This window comes from Lissotriton vulgaris, chromosome 4_1, assembly GCF_964263255.1.
Source record: "Lissotriton vulgaris chromosome 4_1, aLisVul1.2, whole genome shotgun sequence".
Classification (NCBI taxonomy): domain Eukaryota; kingdom Metazoa; phylum Chordata; class Amphibia; order Caudata; family Salamandridae; genus Lissotriton; species Lissotriton vulgaris.
In genome coordinates, this window is record NC_141691.1 from 2,053,094,425 (window position 1) to 2,053,120,607 (window position 26,183).

Consider the following 26,183-nt stretch of genomic DNA (forward strand, 5'->3'; position numbering starts at 1 on the left):
TCGCGACGGGAGGAGAGACGCACTAAGCCGCCATCTCCCTCGGCGTCCAAGCCACGCCCCCGGTTTCCTTTCATTTTAAACCCCTGTCACATTCCTCAACGGTCGCTCTTTCCTCTCCCGTGTATATTTTTACTTATCTTCTTTCGGTCTTCTCAGCCCCATCTCTTCCTCCTTACATATATTTCATAATTGCATATTACATCTCTCTACCTTGCCTGAAAACTTCTCCCCGCCCCGTCATTTTCCATCGTCCCCTCCTTTCATCCACACTTCTTCACTTCTGTCTTTATCCATCACACTGCGCAGAAGAGAATCCGCCTCCAGGATTCCCATAGAGGCCAAGGAATTGGGGAACTATGCAAAATATATCAAAACATAATCTCTCCTCCTTCTAATTCGCTATATAAAATATTTTCCAATTCCTTTCTTAATTTTCCTCTTTTATCCCACCGACCCTTTTTTCTTCATGTTCACTTCTGCTGCCCCGTTTTCTCCTTCTCGGTCTCCTTGTTTTACATTTCACAGTGTAACTGAGAACAACGTCTCTTTTCATCTGCTTATTGCTGAGGGGGTCACTGCTTGTTAGCTAGGTTTGCTCCACGGAAATGCTCCTGGACGCCCCCTTCTCACACATTTGTAACATGTTTTCTGTCCTCGTGGTTCAACTGATGTGCTTAAGTACTACTGAGGATGTAGCTGTCAATAATACAGCAGGAATAGTGGTGCCTGGGGTCTGAAGAACAGAGTGAAGATGGCCACCTCACTCTGTGCCATCACATAGTTTCCAGTCCTAGACTTTCATATGACAACTTAATGCCTTCTGGGTATTGTGGTTTTATAGTGATAAAATTGCACTATTGAGACAAAAAAATGTGATAGTGGTGATTTGTAAATAAAAGTCCAAAAATAGAAACACTGTAGCATACTGCACCTCAGATATGCCTTGTACTCCTCAAACAGTCGGGCGGGGCGGTGTGTCCATTTTCCTTCATTGCATTAGGACCCAAGGCACTCTATTGGCCTGTCTAATGCCCCCTCGCTCATCCGAGTCCCTCACTTTTCAAGCAGTCTCCAAAAAGGGAAGCAGAGGTTTTCTCCATCACATTTTTGTGGACTGTTGTTGTTTTTTCCTTCCTTATCCCATCTAGTTTTGCCGGTCTACAAGCAATTTTATTTATCATCTTGTAATCTCCTTCTTTGGTTATCAACCTTCATTCCACTACACTTCCATCTTACTTTCTGCAATTTTGAACATGTGGTTATCGTTGATTTATTTAATAATTTCAGAGTTTAACATTTTTGTTTTTACTGTTGTCCCTTGGCCTCTTCTACTTCGCATTCTATTTAGGTCAAAAGCTTAGCATAATGTCATAATCGAAAGGCAATCTTTGTTTGTGTGATGCTGTCAAGCCCATATGGGTTGGGGTAACTACCTTGCAGAAGACCCACACAGGTGTTCATTTACCTTCTAGTACTCAAAGTATTTTCTACTGCATATTTGAATGGATCCTTTTATACTTAAATTTGTACTTACTGTTCCCTAGATGCCATTTGATTGCTGCCTCCGCTCAAGTTTCACTTCTATCGAAATATGTGAACTGCATCACTACAAATTCCCACACATGAAAAAAAACATGTCTGTGGTTGTTAAATAGGTTTGAGATTTGGCTGTATTTGGTTGACAGTCACTCATAGAGTGAACATTGTGCTTGGCATCATTTTGGAATCAGTGACTTAAAAAAATGTGGACCTCTGTGGCAGTTTGGAATTTGAATGAGTGACAATTCTGGGGCAAAATTGCCTGGAACTAGTTCGCCACATAATTAAATTGGTTTGGCATAGATGGTGATAATGCTTTGCTAAAGTCTCCCTGAAATTAGGTTTCTTAACTTCATATTGTTGAGCCCTCGATCTTGAGGTATTAATAAGTGTAGCAAACTGTTTATTATATTTGTGTAGTTTCCTATACCCCTTTCAAAACACCAAATTGCTTTTGGATGAGGTTACTCCATTTATTGTACTTTGTTTGTGTAGCATAGGTTTAAAGAGGGGCATATGTGGTAAGAGTTTTGGTGTCAGACGTGAATTTTGAAGGGTTGTTCCAAACGTGTAGTACTGAACCACTTGCTGCATTGATTATTGTAAATATAAATGTAAATCCGTATTTGTAAAGTGCGACCTACTCACCCTTACGGGTCTCAAGGCGCTGGGGGCCGTCGTGGACATTAAGTGACCTATTGCCCAGTCGCATGGTGCTGAGCTGAGCTGCTGCTGTAACCGCGGATCGAACCGTGAACCCTGTGCACCGAAGTCAGCTGCACTGGCTGCACCACACCTCTCCACTCTTTGTTACAACCTTAATTACATTTCACTCAGTACTATACAATTCAACTCCACCCAATTCCATTGCGCGACACCCAATTCCACTCCACAACACATAATTCCCCTACACACCACATATATCTAATCCACCCCACAAAAGTCCAAATAATGGCATGCCACATAATTCCACTCAATACGTGCCACTCTACGACACACAATGCCATTACATAAAAGTCCACTACATTTAATACCACATACTCACTATCCACATAATTCCATCACACACAAACACACTGACTGATCCTGCATTACTCATATTGCTTAGCCTCTTTATGTGTCTGTAACCTTCTCTCCACTTCATTCTCTTTCTCTCACACTCTTTCCACTACTCTACCTAGAGTTCATTCACCACTTCATACACAAAGTATTTATCACTTTCATTCTTACTTTCTATTTTATACAACTCTCACACCTATCAATTCACCATCCCACTTATTTACAATACGCAAATACACTATTACACCCCACACAATTCCACAATTGTAAACAAATGTAAACCACACAATTCCACTACAAATAACATCCATCCACTTCACTACAAACAAAAAACGTAAGTAAATAAGCATTTGCAATGCAATAGGTCTCGAAATTGCGAGATTTTGATCTATTGGCATTGTAAATGACAATGCCTTTTATTTGTTTAAACAACCTGCACTAATGAAAGCCATTGTCATTTACAATGCCAATAGTTCAAAGTTTCTAAAATGCGATCTTTTAAAAATCGTTTTTTTTTCAACAACTGCAAATTACCGCACTTTAAAAATTGCGCCGGTGTCCACTGTCAGCAGCTTCTAAACACTTTCAACGTCCTAAAGGCTTTTGAGTATTCGGAAGAATGCATTTTTGTAGTCATGTTTTTAAAAATAAATATAGTGCTTCTAGAGTTCACAACTTGAGCAGTAAACTATATTCACTTTGTTTTATGTCTCTGTTCCCTTAATCTACACATTATCAATAGCCTCCACCGCTTTAAACATGGTATTTTAGTATGGTATTTATATACTACCCTTTTAAGGCACTAAAGCAGTTGTGTAAGGCTAAATGAGAAGAGTAGATATAACACCAAGGATAATAAATACTTTTAAGGTCCTAAAGGCGAGACCGTTGCATTGCAAATGCTTGTTCTGATTCTAGCTGGTGAAAAACATCAACTAAAGTTGCAACAGGGATAACATGCCATTGGATTCTACAATATAGAGCAGCACGCCAAGTCAGCACAATGAATTAATAACAGATTGACAATTGCCTGAATCGGATTAATACTTTGAAAAGTAAACACATAATGTCTCATTACCTATCCTATACGCTTAGTATCTGCTTGTTACTAATCAGAAGATCATGGGGTAGTAAAGAAAGAAGAGAAGCGAGGGAAAGGAACCTGGAGAAATAAGAAATATAGGCAGTGAGAAAAAATAGGAGAGGCAGGAGAAGGGATAGAAAAAGAAAGGAGGAAGAGGACATGGAGTGAGAGAAGGGAGGCAGAGAACAAAAGAAAGCAAGGAAGGGAAACAGGGTATGAGAGGTCCTGGAGATGAGAAAAAGAACGGAAGTAGAGAGGATAGAAATGAAATGTGGAGAAATGCCAGAGGAAAGGGATACTGAGAAGAGCAAAGGAACGTGAGAACAAGAAGGGCTATATGTTATGTCTATTTGTTTGCCACACTAATTACCAGTGAGTGTATCCTGGCACTGAGCAGAAGTGAGTACTTAGCCTGCCAAGGTTGCATGAGGGAGAAGGGTTAGCCGAAAAACCAGGTCTTCAGCTTCATCCAGAATTCAAGAAAGGAAGAGAAGTCTCTGATGAGAAGAGGGAGGTGATTCCACACTAAAGGAGAGATGTACGAGAAGGACTGGCTTCCAGATCTGTTCCTGTGTATGCGAGCGATGTGTGCAAGTAGGGGACTGGTGGGGCAGAGGTGTCTGCTTATTTGGTGAAAGGTTATTCAGCTGTCTAGGTACGCAGACCTAGGTCGACTTGAATGTGTGTGTGAGGAGTTTGAAATAAGCGTATATTTGTGTATTGGGAGCCAGTGGAGCTCTGCGAGTTGTGGTATGTTAGTTCTGCATGGTAGGTTGAATATGAGCCTTGCTGCAGAGGTTGGATGGTTTGTAGTCTTCTGGTTAGCTGCTTGGTGATACTGGCATAGAAGGTCCTCCCTTAGTTTAGTTTGTTGGTGATGAGGCAGTGAGTGACTAATCTCCTGGTGTGGTTGGGGGCGGGGGCACTTTAAACCCTTCCTCAGCATCTTCGAGGTGTGGAAGCAGGATGCTGTGACTGCCCTGATTTGCATGGCCATGCCCAGTTTGCTGTTAATGAAGACATCGAGGTCCCTGACATGGGTGCTGGGTCTGGGTCCGGGTTTGGCTGGCAAACATCTGGAGTCTCATGGTGAGGTGTTGTTGCAGCAGATCACTTCTTCGTTTTTGTCGGTATTGAGTTTGAGACAGCTGGATTTCATTCATTTAGCAACTTCAGTCATGCATGCGGTGAACTTTTTTCTTGCACTGGGGTTTGTGTCTGAGAGGAAGAGAATCAGTTGAGTATCGTCTCTGTACCAGAGAGATTATGCAGACATTGGAGAGGGTGGGGCCAAGGAGCTACCCTTGAGTCACTCCACATATTAGTTTGTGAGCTTCCAAAGAGTAAGGTGACAGGCTGACAACTTGAGTTCTGACTGTTAAGAAAGAGCATATCCAGTGGAGGGTGTGTCCTTGGATATCGTGCAGAAATATGAATAAGATGGGTGTAGAATACAGGCAAGATGTCAAGGAGAATTAAAGCCGCTGTCTCCCCTCTGTCTGCTAGCATGCAGATGTCATCAGTGGCGGCAATTAGTGCTGTGTCTGTACTCTGGTTGGGAGTGAAACTGGATTGGGTAGCACCGAGGAGCTGGTAGTTGCTGAGGTGATTGGTGAGGCACCAGTTTGACTAGCTTCTCTAGGACATTGGCCTGGTAGAGTAGCAGGGGGATGGGCTTGTAGTTGGCGAGCAGGGTTGGTTCAGCGAAGGGTTTCTTGAGCAGCGGGGGTAATGGTGGCATGTTTCCAGGTGTCTGGGAATGTGGCTGAGATGATTGATGCTTTGATGTGTGAAAGTATGGCAGTAGACATGGTTAGAATGGAAAGGCTAGTATAAGAGAGTGGTGATGGGGTAGAGGCTGAGTGTTGGGAAAAGGAGCAGAAGAAAGGTGAAGGAAAATAGATGGAGGCTAAGATGTAAGAAATAGCATAGCTATAGGAGGAAATATGAGGGTTGAGAGGGAGAATTGAGAAAATGGAGAAAGGAAACAGAAAATGGTGGAGGAAGGAGAGAGGGTAGAGGAGAGAGAAGGAAAAGGGGAGCTTAAAAGAGAGGTTGGAGAGTAGAAAAAGAAAGAGAAAATACAAGACAGGTAGAATAAAAAGAGAAAGGAAAAGAGCAATGAAGGGAAAAGCAATAGAATGGAGGCAGAAGGGGCTGTGGGGATAAACAATAGGAGGGTATTACTGTGGACAGACTAGAGTAAGGAGAGAGAAGATGGGGGAGAAAGGATACAAGTAAGAAATGCGGAGAGAAGATGAGGGAGGAGTCTAGCAAAAACATAGGAATGAGAGATTGTGAAAAGGGGATATAGAAAAGAAAGCAAAGTAACAGAGCGAAAACTGAAGAAGAACGTTGAGAGAAGAGAGTGGATGAGGAAGAGAAAACTGAAGAAAAGAAGGGTGAGAGGAAAAATAGTGGATTTATACAGGAAAGCAATGAAAGAAGTAAAGCCAAAGAGGATGGAAAAACAAACAGTTGAAACAGAAGGAGAGACAGGAACCTGGAGACAGAAAAGATAGGGAGAGGGGCTGGGTTCAAGGAGAGAGGGCAAGTGGGACAAATATGGGGAAAAAAGAAAGGATGAGAATTGAGTATGCGGAGGAGATCAAAGGCCATGGAAGATGGAGAAAAATAAAAGAATGACAAGAGGAACGAGGGAAAGAAGGAAGGAAACAGCATGGAAATGAAAGTAGCAAGTGGATGGGAGGGGACTGAAGACAAAAGGAAGATGTGAGAGGGGTTGAAGGAAAACTTTAGAATGAAAAGATGTAGGGAGATACAACAGTCACAGGAGGGCAGTGTTGGGTGTTAGCGGAGAGAGGGTAGAAGAACTGAGGGAACCTAGGTAAAAGAGAACACAAAAGAAGATGGAATGGGGAATAGCGAAGAGGACAGAAGTAAGAGAAAAGTGGGAGGAATCAACAATCGCACATGTTAGAAGAATAGCAGTGAGTACAAGTTAGGCTCCAGTGAAAGAAATGGTTTGCTAGTTCCCTTTCCCTCTCTTCTGATCTAGTATTTCCTTGCCTGTTTTTCTGAATGGTTTGTGCTTGTGCAGGTGCCATATCGGACATGGTGCCATTGAGGACCACAAGGTCTATAGAGGACTGGGGAGGATCTGGAGTAGAGAGCTTGTGTGGAGTCGAAGAACCTAAAAAGAGGGATCTGTTCTTTCATTCCCCAAATGGATGCTCATTTTCAACCATCCCCCATGCTTCCCTACGGTGATGCATAAGATGCTTATCAGGAACTCCTAAAATGGAGCATTCTGACAGAAAAAGGGTGATCTCTTCTGTCTCAGCTGTTGCCCAATCTCTATAACTACATTTCTTTAGAGAAGTAAAGATTTCTGGGTACTTGATTTGACAAATCCATTAGGGCCCTTTGACTGTGACTTTATGTTACATTCCTGAAACAAAAGATGATGGGTGTGTAAATGCACACAGCAATGTGAGGTAAAAATAAAGAGACACAACAGACCCAAGGTATGTGAAGGGAAAAGCTGGTAACTTGGCCACTGCGCTAAGTCAAATCATTGGAAGCTTATTTATTCAGTCCACTGTTCCTTTGATTGTACACAGTAGAAGTTACACTTGAGTATGCAACTTAAGGTCAACTCAAGAACGTGAACCTGTCCAGACCTGTCCCAGACGCCACATGGATCTGGTGGCCATGCCCACAATGAACTATGTCACCCGAGAGTCACGAATATGGTAGGCCTGTCAAAGGACTAAGCCATTTATGCCCTAAAACAAATGCATTGTGAAAATGTAACATGGAGTACAATGATTTTAACTAAAATGTTTTTTAATTGTTTTTACTCATTGTATTTGTTGTTTGTGATGTTATGCCATTGTCTTTGTATGATATTAAGTTATCGCAATAAAGTATTTTGACTGACTGACTGGCATTGTGAAAAGTACAAAAAAACCTACTAACTAGTGAATTAAGACTGGGCAAATTTAGCAGTGATTATGTCTCCAAGATGGTCTTTGTTTTGCTCAAACATCATGGCAGGATTGAACTTCAGTTATTGCCTGTTTAGATAGTGGCCACCCTTAATCTGTTCAATTGGCAGCAAGCCCTCTTTGTAATACTAGTATTGTGCAAAAAATTGTTTATCTGTTAAGTCTGAATTTTGCCATCTCCCTGGGCAGCCTAATCTGTATGTAAGGTTTTCATAACCTGTTGCACCTATCAGTAATAGGAGTATTTGCTTACTTGTTTCTACATGTATTAGATCACAAATTGCATCTCTAGGTATTTTAGCACCTTGCAACTCTCTGTATATTAAAAGAGTAGCCAGGATGCAGACCTTTAGAACCACAGCCATAATTATGAGCTTTTTCTTTACCCAGTGTTCATTCTCTGATGTTCTACCAGATCAGATATCTGACTAAAATTGGTCTCACACTCTGCACATTGGTACAGATTGTCTGCAGTGTGGATTCTCTGATGATTTACCATTTTTGTCCTCTGAGTGAAGTTTTCCCCACACTCTGTGAACTGGTACGGTTGCTTCTGATCATGGAGCCTCTGATGTTTATTCAGATTTGTACTTTGGGTAAAGCTTTTCCCGCATTTGTCACAAATGTACGGTCTCTCCCCACTATGGATCCTCTGATGATTTATTAAAATTGTGATTTGACTGAAGCATTTCTGACACTCTGTACACTGATATGGTTTTTGCCCTGTATGGATCCTCTGATGTGTGACCAGATCTGACCTCCGAGCAAAGCTTTTCTGACACTTGTTGCATTGGTATGGTCTCTCTCCAGTGTGGATTCGCTGATGCTTTACCAAATCTGATCTCCGAGTGAAGCCTTTCTCACATTGATCACACTGAAATGGTCTCTCCTCCATATGACACTCTGATGATATAACAAAGCCGTCCGCTGAGTAAAGCTTTTGTCACAATCTGTGCACTGGTACGGTTTCTCCCCAGTATGTATTCTCAGATGCACGTTAAGAACAGTGCTTCGACTGAAACTTTTATGACACACTGTACATTGGTATGGTTTCTCCCCAGTATGAATTCGTTCATGATTTGCCAGTTCAGACCTCCGACAGAAGGATTTTTGGCTCCCTCTACATGGGTGCAATCTTTCCATTGCATGGATCTTCTGACACTTACACAGAGCTTGTTTTACCCATACAATAAACCTTCTGATGTGTGTACAGAACCAATCACCAAGACAAACTTTCCTCACACACCTTGCTGAATAATTATTCTGACAAAATTGCAGAAGTGGATGCCGTGGAGTTGCAGAGTTGACCAGTGCTGTGGTGACAGAGCTGTGGATGAGAAAAAAAAATGGAAGAAAATGGTCAGGTACTTTCACAAAACTAAACAAGAGAGAGCAATAGAAAGAGGAAGCTGAGATTTTGAGGGAGGGTGCAGCGAATAATTGATGCGAGAGTTTTGGGGTTGAATGATTCTACGCAAACCTGCTATTTTTCAGTGATTTTGCTCTAAATACACATTGCATCAGATTTGAAAAAGGTCAAGGTGCACCACTTACACGTTTTTAGAAACTGTTATCTCTGGTAGGGTAAACAGTAATGATCACATCAAGTATTTCTTGTATTCTTGAGAGTTCTTTATTCAATTCAGTTGAAAAAAGTTATACACAGGATCTACAGCCGACGCGTTTCATCCTCAAGGGACTTCTTCAGGGCAAGATAGTCACTAACGATGATGTCCCTGGATCTTCTCCCGTTGTTAAAGGATGCGTAAGTTTATCCGTAAAGTTATATTGTGGACCACATGGCATCACGTTTTTCAGACACCTGTCCGTTTAGGATTCTGTCCCGGCAGATCACTTTTTTTGATAGGCGGTATAGGTCTATTCAAATTCGACTAAAAATATATTTGTGGATAGTGATATGATGTCTGTCACCCTTTACGGTACAATAAGAATTGAGGGTGTGGATATTACAAGATGTTTGCTTGCACCCTCTGCTTCACCTAGGGCTAGTGCAGAGTTAACACTTCCCTGGGTGTTTCTCACTGGCAGACTGCTTCTAGGACTCTGCTTCCTCAGATTCTACTGCAGAGATTACCAGTGCTAGGGAGCCAGTCCCTTTTGTTGCTGGGCAGCATTATTCAAGAAGAAGGTCCTAGGTGCTGATCCTAAATGGTCACTGCAGGGAACCCTTTAAAGATCAATTGTAAAGCATTGTCAAGGTATGCTATTGCTGTGATAGATGACATATTTTACATCCTACAAACAAGTATGATTCTGCAGGACTGCCCAGCATCTCGGAAATAGGAACAGCCCAGTGTTGTGTAATATTTTTTATCAGGTGCTAATGTTTCCATACAATGAATCATTATACTTCTAGAAAATAGCACACACTTTTAGAAGACAAGGACAGGAGCCAGACTTCAAGGCAAGAAAAGCTTTAAGTTCTCCATAAACCACTCTCTCCCCTACCCATGCGCAGCAACCCCACCTGCCAATAAAAGAAAAGGGATACAATTTCTCTTACTTCCTTGCGAAGAGAGAATTCTACTTCCACGACAAAAAGAGCCATCACAAAACAAATTCCATAAATATCTGAGTATTGTGCCCTGTTTCTGCTGAGATTTCATTACATTGGCAAGGGGTAACTCTTTTTCGGACCTGGAGTCCTCAGAGGGTAAAGCATTAGGGGTATAAAATAGAAGACCCTCTACTATAGGGACACTAAGCATGAGACTAGCATATTTTAATTGTATGCAATAAGGTAGAATTAGAACTTTAGAGGAAAAAGTGGAGAGCATCAAATAGTGGTAATACATAAAGTTAACACAATCATTGTAAAGGCCAGAGGCTCAGTGGAGGCTAAGATGGCCACATCCTGAGGAAACCCCTATCTCTTGGCTCTAATCTCCACCCATTCAATCCGTCTGAAGCCTGATATCCTGTTGGAGCCCCTGCTAAACGGTGCCATGCTCTGAGCAGTGCTGCTGGGCATGTCCGGTCTCAAGGTTGGTTGGTGATTGTTGGCCTTTTCCGCGTTCCAAATGATCGGAGGTCTACTTTACTGAAGGGTTTGAGACTTAAAATGTGAAGGGGCAACAAACCCCTGTATCCATCCAACACAGAAATAATTGGGGGCTTTCTCTTCTAGGTTTACCCTTGCACCCCAGTGAGATGTAACAAATATATATCCTTTTGCATGCAACAAAAATGATAATATATCAAATCCCCATAGTACAATTAATGTACATTAGTTTTGGTGCAAATTTTAGAAATAAAAATATTTTGGTTCACTGTTTGATAAGCCGTCAGATGAAGTATGTGTTCAAAATGCTCTTAGTTCATCCAATGAAATATAATTATTTTGGGCAATTTATAATCCTGGTTTATGCTAAAGCTAAGTATGCTTGATTGTGAGAAGTTTAGCTGACGCTTTTGATTGGGCACAGAGACTGAACGCAGTAACTATCAACTGACTATGGATTGCGTCTGAATACAATATTACTGTTCCAGTGACGATCCACAAATGTGAATACAAGGAAGGTACATAGGGGCCCAGAAATGCTGATTTAACAATACATGAAATTAGCATGGCCACATTTGAATCTGAAACAGGAGAATTATAAAGATGTTGCCAAGAGTTCCTACTCCTTCAATAGTTTTTTCTTTAATACTTGCCCTTCTCCTCATGGCTCCCAGCTGCCATTACCAGCTTCAGGGTGCCTGGTGTGCATCATAGTAGGCCTTCAGCTCAAAGGACTGGCTCAAGTTAATTCGTTCTTGCTATGTCATGCAGGAAGCTCTGTGTCTGTTGCTTCTGTACTGTTCAGGAAACTCGATGTGTTTGCTCAACCCTAGTCAAAGCTGGTATTGCCCATCTCCATGATGGAGGCCCTGACCATCGCGGGATTCCGTGACGGGTGGTGGGGCTACCCGCCTCTGGGCGGCGTTTGTCCCAGGCCCCATTGGGTCCGGCAATGCCTTCCCCAGCCCGGATTGCCTGCACTGCGTCCTCTAGCATACCTTCCCGGAATCTGTCCCTGGTCTGCTTTGCACTTTATGAGAGTGAGTGTATGGGTTACATTACTGCAATGCTTTTTCTATAGCCCAAATCCACAAATTGCTAATAAGTTAAGCTGTAAATGGTTAAGTGTGGGGCTATTTCACCTCAGAATCTCTGGAATTATGCAATACTCGGACACAGGGCCAACGTGACCTTTTTCCTGGAGCACCTTGAACAGAATAAATATGCTGCTTGGGCAAACCTAGAATTTGGTGACTGATTAACGATGGGAAAGAAGCGTTAGTACCTCCACGAGGAGATCAGGTAATGCTGTCTGTAGCAACCAGCAAAAACACCTGTACAGCCCGACCCCGCATGGCTGAACCTGCCCCTGCGTGTTGCGGATTTCGCCCCTCGGCCAGCTTAAGTGCGTCCTAACTTGACCATTATTCTCCCACGCACCAGGTACAAGCAAGCCCTGGTTTGCGTCCTCATCGTTCACTTCCCTCCTGTTGCTTGCCATCACGCCTGCAAATCTTCGTCTCAGATACGCCCGCTGGATCTAGCCCTGACGTGGTCCTCAATTACCGACTTCCAGGCCCTCGCAGTTGTCCTGACTTGCTCCGACGCCCTGTCATTCCTGGTGTATTTTCTGCCCTAATCCCAAGATTGCCAGGAGTTGTCAGTGGAGCTGAAGCTAGCCAAAAGCCCGGTTCTATTCAGTCGGTCTTACGCGCCTTATCTGCGTCCCTATGTAAACTAACGGGCGCACCTGCGCCTGTTCCCCTGCTTGTTCTGACCACTTACTGGCAGTATTAAGTGCCCCTAGCCTAGACATAAATGTAAAAAAATTTAAATTGATACTTGTATAGCGCACTACTCACCCGCAAGGGTCTCAAGGCGCTTGTACGAATACCGCTGTGGAACCCATCCTGGCTTTCCCTGTGAGGCGTCCACTCCTGGGCACCCCCAAGGTGGAGGCCAGGCATCCTTAGCGTTGTGGGGTCCGTTGTGGAGATTAAGCAAGCTATTGCCCAGAGTTGCAGAGTGGGACTCCATGATTGGAATAGGCACCGAGGCGAGTATTATCAGGTCCGTGGAATTTTGAGCCCAAGACCCGCCGAGGCGGGGAATTGAACCCTGGTCCCAGGCTAGACCTCTGCATCAGGGTCTGCCGCTCTAATCATTGAGCCACACTTCTCAGGCCTTATGATGCCTCACCTCAGACCGCACCCCCCTACTGTGTCCATTTCGTTTGTCAGGAGACAAACTGAATACTGAACAATACTGAAGACACCATCCGCCTGATGAACTCCATGCACTCAGGCTCTCCAACCGACCCATGTCCCCACCACATTTTCAACAAAGCAGACTCCATCATCGCACCCCATCTCCGCAATGTCATCAACTGCTCCTTTAACTCCTCTAACTTCCCGGAAAGCTGGAAACATGCCGAACTCAGCGCCCTCCTAAAGAAACCCACAGCAGACCCCTCTGAACTTAAGAATTACCGCCCCATTTCACTCCTCCCTTTCCCAGCCAAAGTCATTGAGAAAGCCGTCAATAATCAGCTCGCCGCCTTCCTCGAATCCAACAAATCCCTCGACCTTTCGCAATCCGGATTCCGAGCCAAACACAGCACCGAAACCGCCCTCATCGCAGCTACAGACGACATCCGAACACTACTAGACAACGGAGAAACAGTTGACCTCATCTTACTTGACCTCTCCGCAGCCTTCGACACAGTCTGTCATAACACCCTCATACAATGCCTCAGCAACGTCGGAATACAAGGAAAAGCTCTGGACTGGATCATCTCGTTCCTCGCAGGAAGAACCCAGAGAGTCCGCCTCCCCCCATTCAAATCAGAGGCCACCGAAGTCATCTGCGGCGTACCACAAGGATCATCGCTCAGTCCCACCCTCTTCAACGTTTACATGAGCCCCCTCGCATCCATTGCACGACAACACAACCTCAACATCATCTCCTACGCAGACGACACCCAGCCAGCTGATCCTCTCCCTCAACAAAGACCCAAACCCCGCCAAAACCAATATACACGAAAGAATGAAAGAAGTAGCCGATTGGATGAAGAAAAGCCGTTTAAAACTAAACTCGGACAAAACGGAAGTCCTCATCTTAGGATCACCCCCCTCTGCCTGGGACGACTCATGGTGGCCACCGGCCCTGGGTACAGCACCCATACTTACAGATCACGCACGTAACCTGGGCTTCATCCTAGACTCCTCCCTATCGATGACCAGACAAGTCAACGCCGTCTCATCCTCATGCTTCAACATCCTACGCATGCTCAAAAAAATATTCCGTTGGATCCCCAGAAGATAGCTGTAGGACAGCAGTCACAGCGCTCATTTTGTCAAGACTGGATTACTACAACAGTCTGTATTGGAACATCCAAAAGAAACATCTGAACAGACTCCAGCTCGTGTAAAATGCTGCAGCTAGGCTGCTAACGGGTACACCTAGGTTTGTCTCAGTGAGAAAGGGACTTTGACATCTTCAATGGCTTCCAGTAAAACAACGTGCACAATTTAAAGCGCTTTGCACGGTCTTTAAGTCCCTGAATGGCAATGGCCCTGACTACCTGAGACAACGCCTACAACGGTACGTCCCCGGAAGAACGTTGCGTTCCTCGGAAGCAAAGCAAGTGCTGGAGAACAGTGGTTTGTTTAGTGCTGGAGAACAGTAGTTTGTTTATTCTGTTTCACCTTTTCCTGACCCCTGCAGCTGCTTATCAGATCAGGCTGTGACACAAAGTTTGACTAACAGAGTAGGTAAGAGAATGTGTTACAATTCGTTTTTATTCTTTAAACCTGCACAGGCCCAGCAAGGCACATACTTTTTGTATGCTTCATTTCAATTGTTTTTTATCATTATCATGGCCATGGATGCAAGATAACAATAAAAATGTCCAGTTAACTGGTGATTAATGATCCTGTCGCAGAGCAATCCCTTGCCTGTTGGTAGTTTTGAAATGCAGCTAAGCTGTATTTTATGTGGATAGCTTAGTGGGTTACTGCCTTTGTTACAGAGATTCTTGTGTTACTTGCAGTTCAGAAGTTACAATCCTAACATAGGACAGTGACCTATGAACTGTCATCAAAGAGCTGCATACAAACAAGAATGGTAGAGTTAGAAAGAACTTCACTTTTTTCTGTTACTATATAGTTAGAACTTTCTCAGTCTTTCATTATATTAATGTTGCTAAAAAGAGTTTGGGCCGATATACATTTTTATTAGTAAAGCCAACCCCCAACCACTGAGGTATGCTTTAAATCCTGAGTTTGTGCTTCCACAGCCCAAACCCTCTATAAATATACTGCCCACCAGTATCAATGACATGTGACTCCTACACCTTGTAATCCTCATTGGCTTATGTGACATTCCCTATAGACTGATTTACATACTTGTATGATTAATTGTCTCTGTATAATGTATGCGTGATGTAAAGTACTGTAACACCCTACACTGATATGAGTGGCGCTATACAACAAATGAAATGCATATGAGAGATTGGCTATGGAGAGATGAAGGGCACTGTTGGAGGGTGGTAGTAATGGTATCTGTGGAGAAACAGGTCACTGGTGGGGCGCCAAAAAAGACTTTCGTACTAGCGCTAAATTCGGCCCTGCCATGCCCGTTCTGTTTTTATTTAAGTAGCAGTCAGGTCATTAGGGCAACCGTGGAACATATTTTAAAGTGTGTGCTAATTATATTTATGGCTATATCCAAGGTTTTAAGTTTGATCGTGATTTTACGAATGTTTTTACGGGAATAATGAAAGTGGAGCTGGATGGTAGCTCATATGGGGCTGGTGCCCAAGGTCAGTTTGTGAGATAAGGTGAACAGGAGTGGGATGGTAGAAAAGTGGATAATCGGGTCTGGAAGTACTTGTGTTTAAGTCTGGCCTGTTGGAATATGAGGGTTTGCACTTAGGTCCAGACATTGCTCTTACTTTCAAATAACTCTACACATGCTCTGTATACACACAGAATCGAACCGTTGTATCATGGTGGCTGTTTGCAAGTAGACATGAAGTAATCTAGGGCTTGTAGGCTACCACAAGAAGCAACAAATTGGGCCTGCAGTGTCCCACCCAAATGCACCCTTGGCCCACCCAAATAAAAATTCCTGGAGCCGGGCCTGAGCTGCATGGTGGAGGTATTAGGTGCACGTAGCCTAGACATGAGGCCCTAGAATGTTTCGCCATCCCCCATCTATTTTGCTGTCAGGAATATTTTTATTCACATATGTCCCTACATAAACGGGTTCCCCGCTTGGCCTAGCGGCTTCATGGGTTATTAAGTGAAGTTAATCATGGCCCCACCACAGGGTAGGCCGCACTCTCTAACAATTGTCCTGGGGCTTTCCCCTAGGCTACGCAGTGAGCTGAGATAAACTACCCCTTCTGCCCATAGCCTAGATCCGGCCTCGGGATGCATTGTACCACCACCCTGTCCATTTTGCTATACGGAGTCTCACAACTTCAAACCTGGGCTCTCCTTGACCACGGGCTGACGCCCACACCGACTCACTCTGCGATGCGAGACCTGTCCGGCTGCCCATTCTAACGCAAGCCCGATTCCAGGTTATACTATCTTGTACCCTGGCTGTGTCGCTCCCCATAAGCACTGTTTTGTTGGCTCGAGGTGGCCCTGTGAAGCCTGCCCTTCTGGCCCTGCCGCCTCGTTACCACCAACGGTCCAATGAGCCCGGCGATTTTTTCCTGAGGGCAGTCGTTTTGGCTCCAGGTGCTCGTGGGTTCTTGCTTCTTTATGTTTGTTTTCCTCTAGTGGCACCTCACCCCCTGATTGGGGGGGGGGGGCATTGCCTACTTTGGGGGGACCAATCCCGGTCGCCCCACTTCTCGCAGGCTTCCCGCCTCCAGGCGGCGTTTGTCCTGGGACCCCATTGGGTCTGGCTACGCCTTCCCCGGCGCAGGTTTCAATAAGAAGAAGCTGTTTTATTTTGCAAATGTGCTTGGTAAACATCCCCATAGTTTACTCTTTGGACCGAGAACAAGGCATTGTAAGAAAGCTCACATGAATGACTGATGATGGCCAAACATTGTTGATGCCACAACCAAGCCATTACCTTAGATTCTTTTTTTAAATGTATAAGAACAGAGGATTTAAACCCATGCAGGAGACAATCTTTTTTTTTTTTGAAAAACATTTTTATTGCAGATGCACAGATACATGTGAAAGATACATTTCCATAATCTAGCAAACAGTAATCAATGCCTACACCGGTAAGAAAGAGGCCCATCAAACCCCCTGCTCTCAACATTGCTAAAAAACAGCAATCAAATCGCCATCGCACAAGGGTCACTTAGGCGGAGCCCCGCCCTAGCACAGAAGGTGGCCATAGTGTCCATCCGGGCATCTGCTTTTTTTTTCCTTTTTGTTTATTAACTGTCCTCCGAACCCAAGTAGCAAAACCAAACCCCCCCACCCCCTCCCCTGAACACAACTAAACAATGCGGGGGAAAGTAAGAGCTCATCCCGTAAGTTAACGTGAGTCCGGATAACCATGAGAATAGTGCATTCTGTGTCCATCAGCCGCAGCCCTCCCTGTCCCACCTCACACACAAGCCACCCCTGGACTGTCAAATTATTGGCACACTCCCAGCACACTGGGTCCCCTCCACATCAGGCCCACCGCCCATCCCAACATCCCCCCAAACCCCGGACTCCTGCATAGGCCTCCCTACCCCGTCCCACTCTCCAGCCCATGATACTGCCTCCATTTTGACCAAACCCTCTTGAACTTCTTGGGGCAGCCCCTAGCTTTATATGTCACCCGCTCCGCCGCCATGTAGAGATCCAACCCCCTCCTCCATGGTAGGCACCGACTCCGCCCCCCAATACTTAGCAATGTCTCGTTTTGCGACCACCAGGGCCAAGGTTAGGAACGTTAGCAGAGGGCGGGGGAGGTCCACATCATTGGTCATTCCCAGCAGGGCCAGTTTCGGCTCCTGGACGAGTGGCACTGCCAGGACCTCCTTCAGTTCGGTAAAGACAAGTGTCCAGTATGACTGAATTTTGCCACATTCCCATAGAATATGGAAAAAGCCCCCCCCTCCCGCTGGCAACGGAGGCACCTGTCATCTGAAACCTTCCCCATCTTAAACAACCTAACCCTGTCAAAGTACGTCCTGTGGAGCACGTTGTACTGGATCAGGCGGAGTCGGGATTTAATGGCCACTTCCCTCGGGTGCATTAGGGCTAAGTCCCAGTCGATCTCCTCCATACCACCCACGTCTTGCTCCCATGCAGCCCTGAGTTTCGTCAGATCCCCCAGCATGTTGTTTGTAAGTGTTTTGTAAGTAAGGGATACAGCCTTGTTGGGAATTTGCTCCTGCAGCAGTCTACCTTCCAGGGGTGCATACTCCGGGAGACCCTCTAATGATATCGCCTGGGCCCTCCACGCATGCCGTAACCGTACATATTTAAAGAACTGCGATTGGTGGAGCCCAAATTCCGCCCGCAAAGCCTCAAACGATTTGAGCTCTCCTCTAGCAATGACATCACCCACCGTGGAGATCCAGATGTCATCCCACTGTTTAAAGCCGCGTAGTTTGCTCAGCTCCCATAGCCATGCACAATGCCAAAGCGGAGTCTGCCGTGTGGGCTTCTGGTCCCAGCCCATACGTTTTGTGGCCACTCTCCAGGCCCGGAGGGTGATATCAGTGGCTGGGAGAAGGGGCGTCCTCCGCTGGCCCCCGTATAGGTACGTAAGCAGGTGAGAGGGGGATAGCTTTGCTCGTTCTAGCACATATGTGGGGTGGCTCGCCGGGGCATGGAGCCAGTCGTTAATAGGGGAGAGGTGCTCTGCCCAATAATAGGCCTCCAGGTTCGGCAGGGAGATGCCCCCGCTATATTGGTGGCGTTGCAGGGTGGTGAGCGCCACGCGCAGCTGCTTACCCAGCCAAATGAAGGACCTAAGGTCAGCGTGTATTTTGCCTAGGAGGTCTCCCGGGATGGGGTAGTACTCGTTCTGCAGGGCGTACAGGTATTTGGGCAGTATCACCATTTTGTACAGCGCTGCTCTGCCCAGAAGGGTCAATGGCAGCTGGCGCCACCGTGTCAGATCACTGGCAGAATTCTGCAGTATCCTGTTTACATTCCTAGAGCGGGACACTTCAGCGTCTAGCGTCATGAAGACCCCCAAATACTGAAAGCCCTCCGTAGACACCACCAGTCTATCCGGGAGGGCGTCACCACCCGTGGTCCCTTTAGGGTCAAAAAGGACTGACTTGTGCCAATTTATGGCGTACCCAGAGTGGTCCCCATAACCATCTATCTCCCGGAAGAGCTCGGGCACGGTAGTGGACGGGTCAGTGACATAGAGCAATACATCATCGGCGTATAAGGACAGCTTTTCTTGCGTGTCATCAGCAGGCGTAACCTTGAAGCCGGTGACACTCGGGTTCTGTCTGATCCTAGCCGCCAGCACCTCGATTGTCAGGGTGAAGAGGAGAGGGGACAGGGGGCATCCCTGTCTGGTGCCACGCTGGATCTGGATTTCGCGGGAGAGTGTCCCGTTCACCCTCACCCGGGCCCTCGGGGTAGTGTAGAGCAGCTGTACCCAGGAGCGGAACTTGGGGCCAAAACCGAACTTATACAGGGTGGCCTCCAGGAACGGCCAATGCACGGAGTCAAAGGCTTTTTCCGCATCTAGGGAAAGGAACCAGTGCGGCGGGTCCCTATCTCTCACCTCCTGCAGCCAGTTGTGGGTGCGACGGAGATTAAATTTCGTGGCCCTGTCCGGCAGGAAGCCCGTCTGGTCTAGATGTATCAGAGCAGGCAGAACCGCCCTAAGGCGGCGCGCCAGGATCGTAGCGAGGAGTTTCACCTCCGTGTTCAGCAGGGAGATCGGGCGGTACGAGGCACAGTCCTCCCGCGGCTTGCCCTCCTTGTAGATGGGGATGACGGTGGCCAGGGTGAGGTCGGGGGCAGTCCCCCCTCAGCGTAGGCCTCAAGGAAAAGGTTCTGCAGGTGCGGGGCCACTATGTCAGCCGTACTTTTAAAGAATTCCGGGGGGAATCCATTCGGCCCTGGGGCCTTGCCCGGTTTCAACCCCGCAATGGCAGACTTCACTTCATCAAGAGAGATGTCAGCTTCCAGTCGTGGTATGTCCTCCTCATCTACGCAGGGCAGGTCCACGTCCACCAGATAGAGGAGTGAGTCATCACAGGATCCTAGTTGCCGTGCCCTGTAGAAGGCCTCGTAGTACGTCGCAAATGCTTCCGCAATAAGTGAGTCAGAGCGCACGACCCCCCCCTGCCCATCCGCAACCTCACTCACCCACCTCGCCAACCTCTCCCTCTGACTAAGCCACGCTAATAATTTACCAGATTTATCCCCCACATCGTAGAGACGATGGAGGGTGGCCAGGTTCTGTGTCCTTGCTTCATCCGACACCAATTCTCGGTATCGCCTCTGGGCATCTAACAGCCTACGAAGGGTCTTCCTGCACTTGGTACGTAGGTGCTCCTTTTCCAGGTCAACAACTGTGCGCTCAACAGCCACAACCTCTTCCGCTAGTTTCCTCCTCTCCTCCCCCAGTCTACCATTTATCCTATCTCGTAGCACCGGTTTCAGCGCTTCCCATAGGGTCACCGCCGATTCCACCGACCCGTCGTTTTCTGCCAGATACACACGTACATCCGCCCTGACGCCCGTAAGAATCGATTTGTTCGCCAGATCCCATGCGGTAAGACGCCATGCGGCCTCCCTCCCGCCTCCAGGCCGGCCCATTGAGAGCAAAAGGGGCGAGTGGTCCGACAGACCCCTCGCCAAATATGTCGCCGTGTCCCCTGCAGTGAACGTCTGTCGCGGCATAAATATATAGTCCAGCCTGGAGAACACTTTGTGGGCCGCCGAGTAAAAGGAGTAGGCCTCAGTCGTCGGGTGGATCGACCTCCATACATCACACAAGCCCATTTCAGTCATCAGTTGGGCCAGGGGGGTCTGAGTATCTCGGACATGAGCCCCTCCGGATCTATCCACCGCCCTGTCCATCACGTCATTAAAGTCACCCCCCACTATCTGTACGGTGTCTGGGGTGTCCATAAGTATGGATGCAAGGAGCTTTAACGCATTCGCCTGCAATTTGGGTGGAGCGTATACTGACATCAATGTGTAGGTGCGCCTTCGCCATGTTCCCTGTACCCCCACGCATGTTCCCAAAGGGTCACCCCATGTGCGTGTGATGTGAAAGGGGAAAGTATTTTTGACCACTATCGCTACACCCCGTGAGTCAGACGTGTACCCTGCATGGCCGAGCACCTTGTATCTCCCTCTCGCTATGAACGGACAGGTAGTGCCCCGCAAGTGTGTCTCTTGCAGGAAGATGATGTCTGGGCCCAGTCTCTTCAGAAAATTGTTCACCAATCCCCGCTTGATCTTATTCCCCAGCCCGTTCACATTCCAGGTCAGGACCTTCAGCTTGTCAGCGGCCATGTACACAGCAGTAGGATAAGTGCACCCCAGGGCGTGGGGCTAAGTTGGCGGGCATACATTGGCAATGATGGAACCACACAATTCCCCAGATTTCTAAGCAAGACTCCCCCCGCAGCCCCCCCATGAACAACCAAACAACGTAAACAAACCCCATCCCCCCCCACCCCCACCCCACCTGCGCTACCCGGCCATCCCGCCCGTACAACCATCGACGGTTCAGAATACCAGGGAGCAAGGTCTGTCGCCCACCCTCCAAACAAACCCACCTAGTAGATACCTAGCTGTCCAAAGTCACGTATCAGTTTGGAGTGTTTCCACCCCTCAGAACAACTCGAACAGTACCTGTGCGTCCCCGGCAGGGAACTGCCAAAACAGAATCTCAGGTCCTTAGCCCCTCAGGAATGCGAGTCTTGTGTCTCAGGATCAGTGCCTTCCACGATGTGCGGCCCACCCTGTTCCAGGTCGCGGATGGCCACGGCCAGCGGGTGGAGGGACGGCTCCGTGCGGTCTTCCACGTCCGACGCAGACACTTCTTCCTCTTGGTCTGTGCCATTGCCAGACCCGTTCAGCAGACACCGGAATCTTGATCCCCTATCTGGGTCCCGTGTCGCTGCGTCATCCACGTCTCCCGTTCTCCCACCAGCGGCACCCTGGCGCGATGGATACGGGGTCCGTTGAGATTTCCTGTCCACTCGCTGGTGGCGGGAGCGCTGCGATCCACTGCGATCGCGCCCGAAGTTAGCCGCCGCGAGCTCCTCCCGGATCCTACGACCCTCCTCTTCTGCCTCTCTCAGTAAGGGCCATTCCTCTAGCCAGTGCCAGGCCTCCTCCGGTCGAGCAAAGAAAAGAGATTTTCCCTTGTAGAGGACCTTGAGTTTGGCGGGAAATAGAAGCATAAACGATATGTTCAGGGTCCGCAACTTAGCCTTTACAGTATCATAGGAGCGTCTCTGCTTCTGCACGTCCTGGCTATAATCAGGGAATATCATTACAACCGTGTTCTCAAACTTAAGTTCCCCCATTTTCCGGGCCTCCCTCAGGATAAGGTCTCTGTCCGCATAGTTCAGAAATCGGGCAATTATCGGGCGGGGTCTCGCCCCCTCCGGAGGCCTGGCCAGGAGCGCCCTGTGCGCTCTCTTGATCATAAAACACGGAGAGAAGGGTGCCTGTGGAAACATGGTCTTGAGCCAAGAATGGAGGAAGGCCGCCGTATCATTCTTCTCGATTCCCTCCCTCAGGCCCACGAAGCGCAGGTTGTTTCGGCGGGCTCTGTTCTCCACATCGTCCACCTGAGGTAATAGAAATTTTGTGATCGATTGTGTCCCCTATCTTAGACCCCACCGACTCCGTGTACCCGTTACAAGTACATGTATTTTCCCTCCTCTTCAAGCTATGAAGACGCAAATACATTTGCGTCCAACGTTAACATGTTCTCTTTCAGATCCACCATGAATGGGTCCGATAGTCCGTTCCTAAATATGCTATGCCAACGTCTTTATGTAGTGTGTTCCACACGTTTTTCAGCTCTGGCGAAGTAGGCCCTGAATCTGCCATCGAGCTTTCTCCTGCCTTCCGACTCCGAGGGCCTCAGACCAGGCTGCCCCCCCTGTGCCTATGAACTCTGTCCTACTCCTTGCGCGGCTAACGGCGCTTGGCTCATCCTGTTGCCTGCCAAGACTGAATTCAACCTTCGAGTTATCTGCTCCACTCCTCGAAAATACATTCCTGTCTGGTAGTTTCACGTCAACATCCTTCCAGCTGCAGAGCAAAGGGCTCGGTCTTACTGTCTCTATGCAAGTAATTCATGGCTCCGTTTCCATGGTAGGCCCATGCCCTCCCTCGCACCCCTCGCATCTCATGCAGACACGTAGACGCTCATACACGCACTCACAGTCAGTATAGAATAGCCTCTTGTCCGAGAAACCTTTCCCTTCCAGATAATACAGTTCCTTAAACATGAGATATAGATACGATTTGGGATTAGGTTGATCTGACATCCAGACATCCGTCTCCACATGTAGGGCTAAATGTCAAGTTCCCTTTCACCCCTCAAGTTACACGTACATTACACGTCATACTGCTGCGCACGCATCTCTGCCAAGTATTTCTGCTGACACTGCCGGATTCACAGATGGATCCGCCTACTTGTGACATCATGTTAAATGACGTTCTTGTTCACGCCTTCATGCACGCCTATTGTAACGCCTTTTTGTAATACGTAAATGCATTCTTATCTCTCTTTTCAGCTGTTACGCCTCCTGCATATGCCTCCACTGTAAAGTATTGACTATATAAATGAATGTCTGTCAATAATGTATTGTCGCAGGTCACATATCGTATACTTGTCATTCTGTCCCTTCCCGAACCCGCGTGGTGACGGAACGGCTTGCCACCTTGGCTCGAGTCAATAGCTAATATGCTAACTACCCAATTCCTTTTATAGGAATAAAACCCTTTTGAGAAACCTCAAATATCACGGATTTTGCCTCTTATTTATTACGAGTTATTCTTATTGACTTTACCGCATAGAAATTCAGTACCAGGTAATTTGATTTACCACAGAATGGCGCCCGAATAGGGACCCCTCCCCCTCTCACCCGCCGGAGGTGCTTTGCAGGCCTAGCCCCTGCCACAGCCGGACGGAAACTACGCGTACCCGCAGGATTTCCTGTATCTCCCTCAGGCCAACGGAGGTGACTGAGACTGCGATCGACACCCAGACGAGGCGGTGAGAAGTGCGGAGGATCCCGACCAGAGCCCAGCTGAGAGAGCAAGATCCGAGGTATCCGAGGCCCACCAGGTTCCGAAGTTCCGAAGTATCTGCGTCACGAGCCGAGTCCGAATCCAGTCCGAATTCCAGTCGAGTCCAGTCCAGGGTTTCCGAGGCCTTCCGTTTCCGTGCTTCCCGGTGAGTACCGTTGCTGGGGACGCATCCAGACGTGCGCATTAATTTGTGCCGGTCAAGACAGGTTTGGGTACACAGACCTGGTCTGCACTGTTTTAGACAGTGTATCTGTACTGTTTAGCAGTATATCCAGTCTGCACTGTTGAGCAGTGTATCTAGTATTATGCAGTTAGCAAGCTACATTCTAATTGTTATTGTTCATGTCGAAATGTTTTAATGTGTCTCAAAATGTCGTGGTATGAGTGATGGTTCGATTGTCATTATTGTGATTATTGTGTTCATTGTGTTGATATCTGAATAAGAACCAAGTAAACAGAGTTCTACAATGCCGTTATTCTCCAAACTAAGACAGATAAAGACAAGAAAAGGGGTATTAGAGGAAGCTGTTCCCATCCCACCTAGGGACACTCCAGGGTACTTTATGTACCACAAACACGGCCTAGATGCCGTTTTATTTCTAGATTTATGGGTGGACTACACTAAGGATCTAGCAGAGAATCAGAGATGGCCCGCTGCAGGGACATGGGATTCAGAGAGTATCATAAGAGTAGAAGAAGCATTACGGAAAAAGAAGGCCAGACAGTCACAGAAAGATGCCATTGAATTGTGGCGTAAAGAATCACATAGACGTGCAGAAAAAGCACTTAGAAAAGAAGAGAAAAGAAAAGAGGATCCAGACAAGGCCCAAGAAAACGTATTAGTTGATGAAGGTATCCGAGTAAAAATGGAACAAGTAGACAGACAACTGAATTCCCTTAGAAATGGTATGTATCCTCTCCTGGCCGAAGGTTTACCTAAGGCCACTCCGGAAGTACTGAAAGATCTGCCACCTCCCACGCTCCCGACTAAAATGCATCCCAAAACCGCAAAGGACATTTTCCTTTCTTCCTATCTAGATGATGTAGCGCCCGCATATGTTAATACCGCACCACCACGTATACCCCCTCCCGGCGGCGCTGGATCCCGAGACAATCAGCTCCTACCCCCGCGACAAGCTACTCCTCCACTTTCCATTCCTCCCGTTCCGAATGTCCCTCCTGGTCTTCCCCTCGTTCATCCAGCTCATCCCGCACCCATTCCTCCCGTTTTGCACCCGAACAACCCCTTCGGAGACAGTGCCTCAGGAGGCGCGTCCGGAGGAGCGACAGGTTTTCAGACACCTCCACAAGTACACCGAATAACTTACAGAGATCTAGCACAACAACGTACACCTCGATCAGCAGATTTCGATGTGATTAAAGACCGTTTAGGGGATTGTAGATATGATCCAGTACCCGGTAGAAGTGATGAAAGATTAATACTAGCATCAGTACGACTAAGACGGGTCACCAACTTTTTGTTGACCCTGCCCGGAATGGTGGAACATCTAGACAGAATATATCACTTTGTACAGACAGGGCAAGGACCTGAAAGCATAAAAGAAGCCATGGCTCACCAGAAAGTTGACATCCAAGCAAAGATATTACGGTTTTTCATAAACTGTGTAATAAGAGAACAAGACAGGCCGGGGATGGACCCGGAAGAGATGAAAGCACTCCATAGATGGGGTCAGAATATAGCAGACGGGAACCATGATAAAGAGAGTAGTATAAAGAACTTGTATCAAAGAATAAGAAGCAAAGTAATAAAAATACATGAAACAAGACCAATAGAACGAGAACGAGAAGATGAATCAGACAAGTTCGAGTCCTCAGAGGAGGAGCAACTAGAAGAACCTACTGAACAAGCTAAAGAAATGATAGCATACGTAGGAAAAGGGAGACCTTTTAATAATTCAATACGCCCAGTGCGTCCAGAAAATAAAAGAGTTTTTCAAGAACACATGTGTAACCCAAGAACTCCTGAACACTTATTTCAAGCTACTGATAACGTACTCCAAGAACGACTGGGGTACCATGTACTAGATTCTATGGATGAACAAGAATTAGCGAGGTCAGCAGTACAATGGGCTGACAACTCAGAGAAATATAGTGATGATGCGTTAGCACACACGTTTCTGAACATGAAACCGAGTGAACAGCGTCTAGCTGGTACGTACATGATACAACACCTACTTCTATTATATAGAAGCCAACATTCCGATCCAGGCCCCCTGCCTGATATATTAATAGAATTGCTCATGAACAAATGGCGAGGT

At 46.9% G+C, this 26,183-nt stretch overlaps 1 pseudogene; it reads right to left on the reverse strand.

The window, feature by feature from the left end:
• Positions 1-8,035: 8,035 nt before the first annotated feature.
• On the reverse strand, positions 8,036-8,796 carry LOC147724949 (uncharacterized; annotated as a pseudogene).
• Between the last annotated feature and the right edge of the window lie 17,387 nt (positions 8,797-26,183).